Source organism: Protobothrops mucrosquamatus, unplaced genomic scaffold (genome assembly GCF_001527695.2).
Source record: "Protobothrops mucrosquamatus isolate PMUCROS unplaced genomic scaffold, P.Mucros_1.0 scaffold321, whole genome shotgun sequence".
In the NCBI taxonomy this organism is placed as follows: Eukaryota; Metazoa; Chordata; class Lepidosauria; order Squamata; family Viperidae; genus Protobothrops; species Protobothrops mucrosquamatus.
The window spans coordinates 125268-133186 of NW_015386660.1; the positions used below are offsets into that span (position 1 = coordinate 125268).

Genomic DNA, 7919 nt, shown 5'->3' on the forward strand with positions numbered 1-7919 from the left:
TAAACTAAGCTACAATAAATTTGAATAACTTGTGGTTCAGCATGTTGTGGAAACACAGTAACTCCTTGTCATGTTGTGTGAAGTAGGCCTTTACATAAAGCCATAATATCAATTATTTACCCAGGCATAGCATGTTATGTAAACATAGCAATTCTGTTTTGTTAACATTAACATATCATACAAACTAATCTGTTAAACTGAACTGAAATTCTGATTATTTTTTCCTAGCTACATAGATGGAAAAAAGTAGGAATGCTTTAACCTGACACATGTGCAGATACCTATTTATAGCCATATTAAATAATGGTTTATCATTACACATAAAAACATGCTATTACCCACCCAGGTGATCTTAGGCAAAGGGGAAAACTGAAAACAGATTTCAGAACAAGAGAGTTGTTGCTACCTATTCCACATCTTAGCAGTTTTATACCCAAACCTAGTTTTAACAACCAATAGCTAAGCTATACCTTACAGTACAGGTAGTCCTTAACTTACAATAATTCATTTAGTGGCTGTTCAAAGTTACAATATCACTGAAAAAGTGACTTATGACAGTTTTTCACACAACCATTACAGCATCCCCATGGTCATATGAGATGTTTGGCAACTGAATGTCTTGGGGTCATGTGATCACCTTTTGCAACCTTCTGACAAACAAAGTCAATGGGGAAGCCAGATTCACTTAACATACATCTTCAAATGACAAGACTGAAAACTATAAATTGAAAACTAGTTACTATGCATTTTTTTGCCCTGCTCAACAACATTTCACAATTAATTCTATACATTTGAAAGCTGAATTGATGCCAGTATGCAAATATATCTAAAGATGGTTGCCTGTCTCATTTGTGTATGGCTGCCATATTGTTTTCTCTATCTGGGAAATACAAGCATCAGTTACTTCCCTACACAAATATTTGCACATATTTCTCTTTAGAGATCTTCCCTCTCTAGTCACAATGCAACTACCTAGGAATGATTTATCTGCTGGCATTCTTCAGGACAGATATCTAAAACTGTGCCATTTAAGTAGCTCCCCTTTCCTTAATTCAGTTTTTAAATTATGCACTACACTTTCAATGGCAGTTCTAAATTACTGAAATAGCCTTTCTATAATACCTACAAGCTCTTTCTAATTCACCTTATATTTTAGACCTTATACAATTAATTATATTCCAATATCCAATTTCTTCACCTTACCATTTGTTGGGAAATACTGGGAAGATAACTCTTTTCTTAATAATTAAATATAAATATCTCATTAAATATAATCCAATTACTTTAAGAAAAATCATTACAATATGTGCATGCATTCTTGCCTGAACAGTTTTAGTATTTTAAATTAATCATTGCTAAATACATCAAATCAACCTCTGACATTACAAAATCTACTACTGCCAATTTCTTTTTCATAAGGTATTTTTTACAGATAGCTTTATATTTCATTATTTTTTTCTCAGAAGTATTTTAAACATTTGAATTAAGAATGGCATCTTGAACAGAGCTTCCAAACAATAATAATGGTTATTACAAGAACATATATGTTGAAATCAGAATAGGACACTTTTATAAATTTTACAAAATAGCCCGCTTAAATGGACTATTAGCAAAACAATCACTGTGATATAAAAAAGATGGATATACCAGCCTGCATTTATGGGTTCTACCTCCAAACTTCCCTTTTAAGCAAGCAGCTGAACAAACCAGAATTTGTAGCTGATTTAACTTGAGAAAATTATGTACATTTCTCTTAATGGGACCGCTTTTAGTAGCCATGTCAATATTTCTGATAAAAACTCTGTACTTGGTTACAGTCCCAGTAGACCTCAATTTATGACTAGTCACTTAGTGACTGTCCGAAGTTATGATGGAGCCCCCAAAACTAATTTTGAAGTCCCAACATTGCCTTCCCCCATGATCACATGACTACATTCAGCAACTGAACCACATTTGTAGCCATTTACAAAATCTTGTGGTCACGACAACTGCAATTTATAATGTTTTGTCCAGAAATTGGCATTTACTTCTGATTACCAACAAAAAACAGCTCATAGAGAAAAATGTGTTCTCTTACAACTGACACTCGCTTAACTGCCACGAAAATGTTTGTAAAATTGATCCAGTCACATGGTGACCCACTTTACAACTATCACAACTTATAACTCTAATTTCCAGGCTCAATTACAGTTATAACTCGAGGACTACATGTACACATTATCCCTCCGAAGCTAGAAAACGGGACAGATTTACTTCTGCAATTCTGCTATCAACCAAAGTAAAGATACCTATCTTTCTTTCACATTTGGAGTCAGGATAGAAAGCAAAGGATTACTTTGCTGTCACGTCACTGATGCACTCTAGAATGCAATCTAAGCAGAAAGCCACAGCCTTTTCCCCCAAAGATGAAGAGAAAAAGGTTTGGCACAGTTGGAAGCCAGGCTATTCTTAGAACCACAACTATAGCTTGAGGCTAATGAGAAGCTGGCCCTCCTATTACATTCAAGAGGAGGCAATGAGGCACTTGCTCTGATGAGTAAAACTACAGGTTCCCACAGCTGGAGAGTAACCTCTGTCCATCTCAAAGTACAGTTGTCGACAATTCCTCATTGACTTTTCTCATAAATCAGTAGCATTTTACAGAAAGAGATCAATCAATCCTGAATTTCACAATGGCTAATCCTTCAGGAAAAAAAATTCAAAGATACTTGATTCTAAACCCAAATCTGAAATGTCAATTGAAAGGATAAAGTACAATATTCCATAAAACCAAGAGAATCAGCACAGATTTGCAAAATTCTCTACCCCATTATACATAATTATACATAATGTGGTAATTGAACATCTATAGCAGGGGTGTCAAACTCAATTTCATTGAGGGCCGCATCAGCATTGCGGTTGCCCTTGAAGGGGCCGGGTGGATGTGGCCAGGATGGGTGCGGCCTACTGGGTGGGCGTGGAGTGGGTGTGGCCTATTGGGTGGGCATAGCCAGCTCTACATCGTTCGCATGAAGGGGGCCTGAGCAGGAGTGGGACAGATCTGAGGGTCTCTGGCAGAAGGGGGTGAGACCAGGGCAAGTGCCAAGGGATGGTCCACTGGAGGAGCCTCATCGTTCCTCTCAGGCCATGTGGGCGGGCTGGATGGTGGTGCAGGCTGCCCGGAGCCCTGGGCAACAGAGGCCATTTGTGCGATAACGAACTCACAACATATCCTACAAGGGGAACAGAGACAAAAAACACCCCGCATAGACACCCCAAATACGCACACCCCAATCCACCCCACAACAAGGAGAAATAATGACGGATGCGAATGACACGGATGGCTGGATGACAACCCACGGGGCACCCGCACCACGACCCCCACTAACAAGAGGGGAGGGATCAGACACTCCACCGACTACAAAAAAGAGATCCATGAGCAAACGATGGAAAGCCACGCCACGGGACCCTGCACGCGCGCAAGAAGGGCAAAAGAACTAGCAAACGGTGAAGGGGGATCGAAAAACCCAATGAACGATCGAGCAGTAAAGGACCTTAAGATGGGGAGGACAACCAGAAGTGGATCAATATACCCACGGAGGTTCATGGAAGAAGGCAGCGCTCCCGAGTGGGAGAACACACGTAGGAGCATATCCATCAGAGACTACCCTGATAGATGCCCGGATCCACTCAATATACCCCTTCCCCCGAGCACACATGCGCACAACCCCATTAAGGAAGACCAGATGGACCGCGGAATAGAACCCAAAAAGGGGGGAAGTGCAAGCGAACGAAAGCAACCGGCATATACTAGCAGAAAGAAAGTGATTGAGCCCAGGAAAAAGAAAATAGTAACCTTGGAAGATACCAACACAGCAAGAGATGCGTGCCCTTTAAGAACAAACCAAGTAGAGAAATGGACGGACCGATGACTAGATCGAGAAGCCAGGCGCAGAGCCGTCCAGCAATATAAAAAGGACTCCCAGTAATCTTGTATTGTGCTCTGATGACGTCGGCAGTGTTGGCCGATGAAAGCTTAGCTTTAGCTTTTGTATTAAACAATTTTTGTTTTAATATTATCCTGGTGCTCGGACTATTTTATTTCTATTATTGCCTTTGCGGAGCTGGGGTGGACGTGGCCTGCGCATCCAGCCCACGGGCCACCAATCTGACACCCCTAATCTAAGAGATATCATTCCTTTTCTTATCAAAGGATGCTTATTTTGATGCAAAGCATCAATAGAAGCAATTTCATGTTATGTCATTCCACTAAGCCATATAGACTCCAGAATATGAGTTTTTCCTGAGTACACACTGGATAGATTCCAATACCACTAAAGCCAATGACTCCATTTTGGCCCCCTGACATTTTAAAGTGCTTTAAGAGGCTGTTTAACTATAAGGTTAAAATGAAATGAAACCGAAAGTCTCTGGAAGGCAAACTTTTCCACTTATCTCCCATAACATAGATAAAAATAAATTTTCCAATATGATTCTGGGCCATTTTAAAAGTTGGGAGGATTAAGGGTGGGGATGTGGAAGTAGTTTTGCCTCCCATCCCCATCCAAAATATTAAGCTATAATTTGGAGCCTTGGTTTATCATGAAGCATAAATCTAGCCAATGTGGTTTGTAAATCATTGTTAATGGCTTACAGACCATTATGTCTTGTTCAAAAGTACTGTATTCAACAAATTATAAAAAGAAACAATATATTATGATCTGCTTTTTCCCATTTACTGTAAACATGGGTGTTTACCTACTTTATAGGGAAACAGCCCTTTCTTTTTATTACTTATTACATCAATTTCCTTTTCTCAATGGAAAATTACTCTATGATTAGTATTTCCTACTTTAGATAGAACATTCTTAAATCCCATAGGTTCCTTAATCAACTAGTACATGATTAGGTCATCATATCTGTTTAGAGAGACTCCACCTTCTTGCTTCATTTCATTTCGTCTTTCCTGCATCAGCATTTTCCTGGCCTATGAATCACAGCAAGAAGTGTATTCCAAGACCCCATTAAAGCCACAGAATTGCTTTCTTGTTCCTCTATTATTTTGTTCAGTTTCATTGAGTACATCACTCCAATGCTTTTCTTTTTACCAATATAAATGCCAGAATGCCCTGATTTTCTTCTGGCCTCAATGTTCCCATGTCCTTCCCTGCCATTTTACCCACAAAACTAAGCAACGTCACAAAAAAAAACCTTTCCCCATTCTTTGTAACAGATTATGTACTTAAAAGTATCCCAATACGAACTATTTTTGCTTAAGAGGAATAATATTATGAAAAGTACAATGCACACATTTTAACTACATTTTCAAAGAATAGCAATTTAGCTTAGAAACACACTACTGTTTTGTGCTATTCACCAAAGTTATATTAAAAGATCCCCAAATTATGATACATATAAAGGCATTCCATATACAATTGACATCACACACCAAACAGAAATGAAAGGCTCTACAAATTGATCCTGGGAAATTTTTACTTAGTATGTGCAAATTACAATTCTAAATTACAACAGGATACATTCCTTAAATTGTTTATGTTAATAATGTTAATGTCCCATCATTCCCCAAGGAGTTCTGAACACAGTTACCCTCCCTCGCAATATCTACATATCTTCCTTGGGATGAAGGTTACAAAGAGCACTGGCCCAAATTTCCACGTACTGTAGACTGACAGAACCCTCTTATATCCAATCTTTTTCAAACATACAACCACCATATACCAAAATGATTCACAGTAAAAATTCAAAGTAATCTGGGATGAATAAATTCTTCCCCTCCAGATACTACATACATTATATATAGTTTGACTGGATTGTCCTCTAAAGAAGCAAATGCCTACACTGTAAAATATTGAACTTCCTGGTTTTACACTCTGGCTTCACTTCCTTATCAAGAGTGAAAGACAGCGGGAGCATAGTTATTGGGAACTGGGCAGAATATACATTTAATAAATAAAGCAATTTACAAAAAAAAACTTATTGCAGGGTAAATTTATCAATACAGGTAGTCCTTGAATTACCACAATTGAGTCCAAAATTTCTGTTGTTAAGTGAGACATTTAAGCGTGTTTTGCCCCATTTTATGACCTTTCTTGCCAAAGTTGTTAAGTGAATCACTGCAGTTGATGTTAATAACCTGGTTAAGTGAATCTGGTTTCCCCATTGACTTCGTCAGAAGGTGATCACAGCAACTGTCACAAATATGAACCAGTTGCCAAGCATCTGAATTTTGATCACCCGATCATGGGGATAATGCAAAGGTCATAACTGTGAAAAAACAGTCATAAGTCACATTTTTCAGTGCCACTGTAACTTTGAATGGTCACTAAACGAACTGTTGAAAGTCAAGGACTACCTGTATTCCCAATAACCACACAATCCAGTTATCTAAAAGCCATTTTACCAACACAATATTTTGCTCTTTTGAAAAGTCACCCCACTGCCTTTAGTAAGATTCTTTTGCACAGTAAAAACTACACATCTACTGTGATTCTTTACACAATACCCGTATCAACAGCAAACTGATTACGAATAGAGAATAGGACCAGTATACATATGGACCAAACCAGAAAACTAGGTAACACCATTCCTGAATAGATAGGTTAGACCGGAATCCACGTGTAGTTCTCAGATTTCCTGTCTAACACGAACATGGAAAACAGTCAGATTATTAATTGTCTTTGTATGGTGCAGTGAGAATAGCAGAGTCTTGGGTCCCATGAATCCTAACAAACACGTCACAGAACAAACTTGCAGGTTTCATAACCCTCAAAAATGAGGCGGTAGCAACCTTCACCTTTAATCCAGCCCGATCCCATTTCTGACTTTGAGTTGTAATTTTAAAAAGTAACAAAACGTTCAAATAAGACAAGTTTAAAACATTTTTAAAAGTTCTCTCCCCACCCCTCCCTATAAAAATAGCTCGGGGAGGAAGAAGAGGGACAAATAACCAGGAGGAAGCTCTAGTGCAGGGGTAGGCAACCTTGGCTCTTTTATGACTCGTGGACTTCAACTCCCAGAATTCCTGAGCCAGCCAGGCTGAGGGGAAAGGGAGAGGTTTCCAAGCTGAGCCATGCTGGCTCAGGAATTCTGGGAGTTGAAGTCCACGAGTCATAAAAGAGCCAAGGTTGCCTACCCCTGCTCTAGTGGGAACGGCTCCTGATATTAGTTCTCGCCTTGACCACAAATTCTCGGGCACGGGGCTCCGGAATTCTTACCGTGACCCCATTTACTTACTTCAGCCATTATTGTGCACTTGGAGGATCTCGGTGAGCCAGCAGGAAGCAGAAGCCGCGGACCCGAAGTTTGTATTGTCCCACTCCACTACCAGGCGCCATTCGTAGGACAAGCCACGCCCCTCACCTGTCTGGGCACCACCCGCATAGGCCACGCCCCTCGCCCCCGCGGCCGTCGCCTCCTCGACGTCACCCCCAATGGCGCCACTCCCACTACGATGTAGATCACCTTTCCATTTTACCTTTCCCCACACCTCTTTTAAGGTGACCCCTGGTCTTTTTCTTCTCAACATCCCCTCCCTGTCACGGAGCAAAGCTTACCCGCCTACGGCCGCCTTCTTCGACGCGCTTCCACTCAGCTCTTCACCACCGAAGCGAACCGTCCCAACCGTCCGCCATTCCACAGCTTTCCCCCTCAGCTTCACCTCACAGATCGTAGTTCCACCTACTCCACCGGTCCGTTTCCTCATTGGCTCTCGTGCGTCTTCCCGCTCTCACTGGATTGGCTGAGTTCCTCTGCCTGTCAAACATTACCCTACGCGATTTGCGTAGCCAGCCAACTTCCTTTTTTCTTTCAACGACCACACCCTACGAAACCTTTTTTTTAAAAAAGAAAAAACGTAAACAATATGGGCCGTACCATATTCTGAGACTAGCAGGGGGCTTCGTGTGGGGAGAAGGGTTTCG

General features: G+C 40.4%; 1 protein-coding gene across 2 annotated transcripts in view; it reads right to left on the bottom strand.

The window, feature by feature from the left end:
- The window catches only part of WASF2 (WASP family member 2), a 38448-nt gene extending 30756 nt beyond the window's left edge, over positions 1-7692 (bottom strand). The window contains exon 1 of one of the 2 annotated variants that reach the window (XM_015815167.1): positions 7554-7692. The gene's annotated coding sequence lies outside the window, so the exon portion shown is untranslated. Of the gene's footprint in view, positions 1-7233; positions 7353-7553 lie in introns of those variants that run through there. The other variant, XM_015815169.1, reaches the window with a different exon arrangement.
- Between the last annotated feature and the right edge of the window lie 227 nt (positions 7693-7919).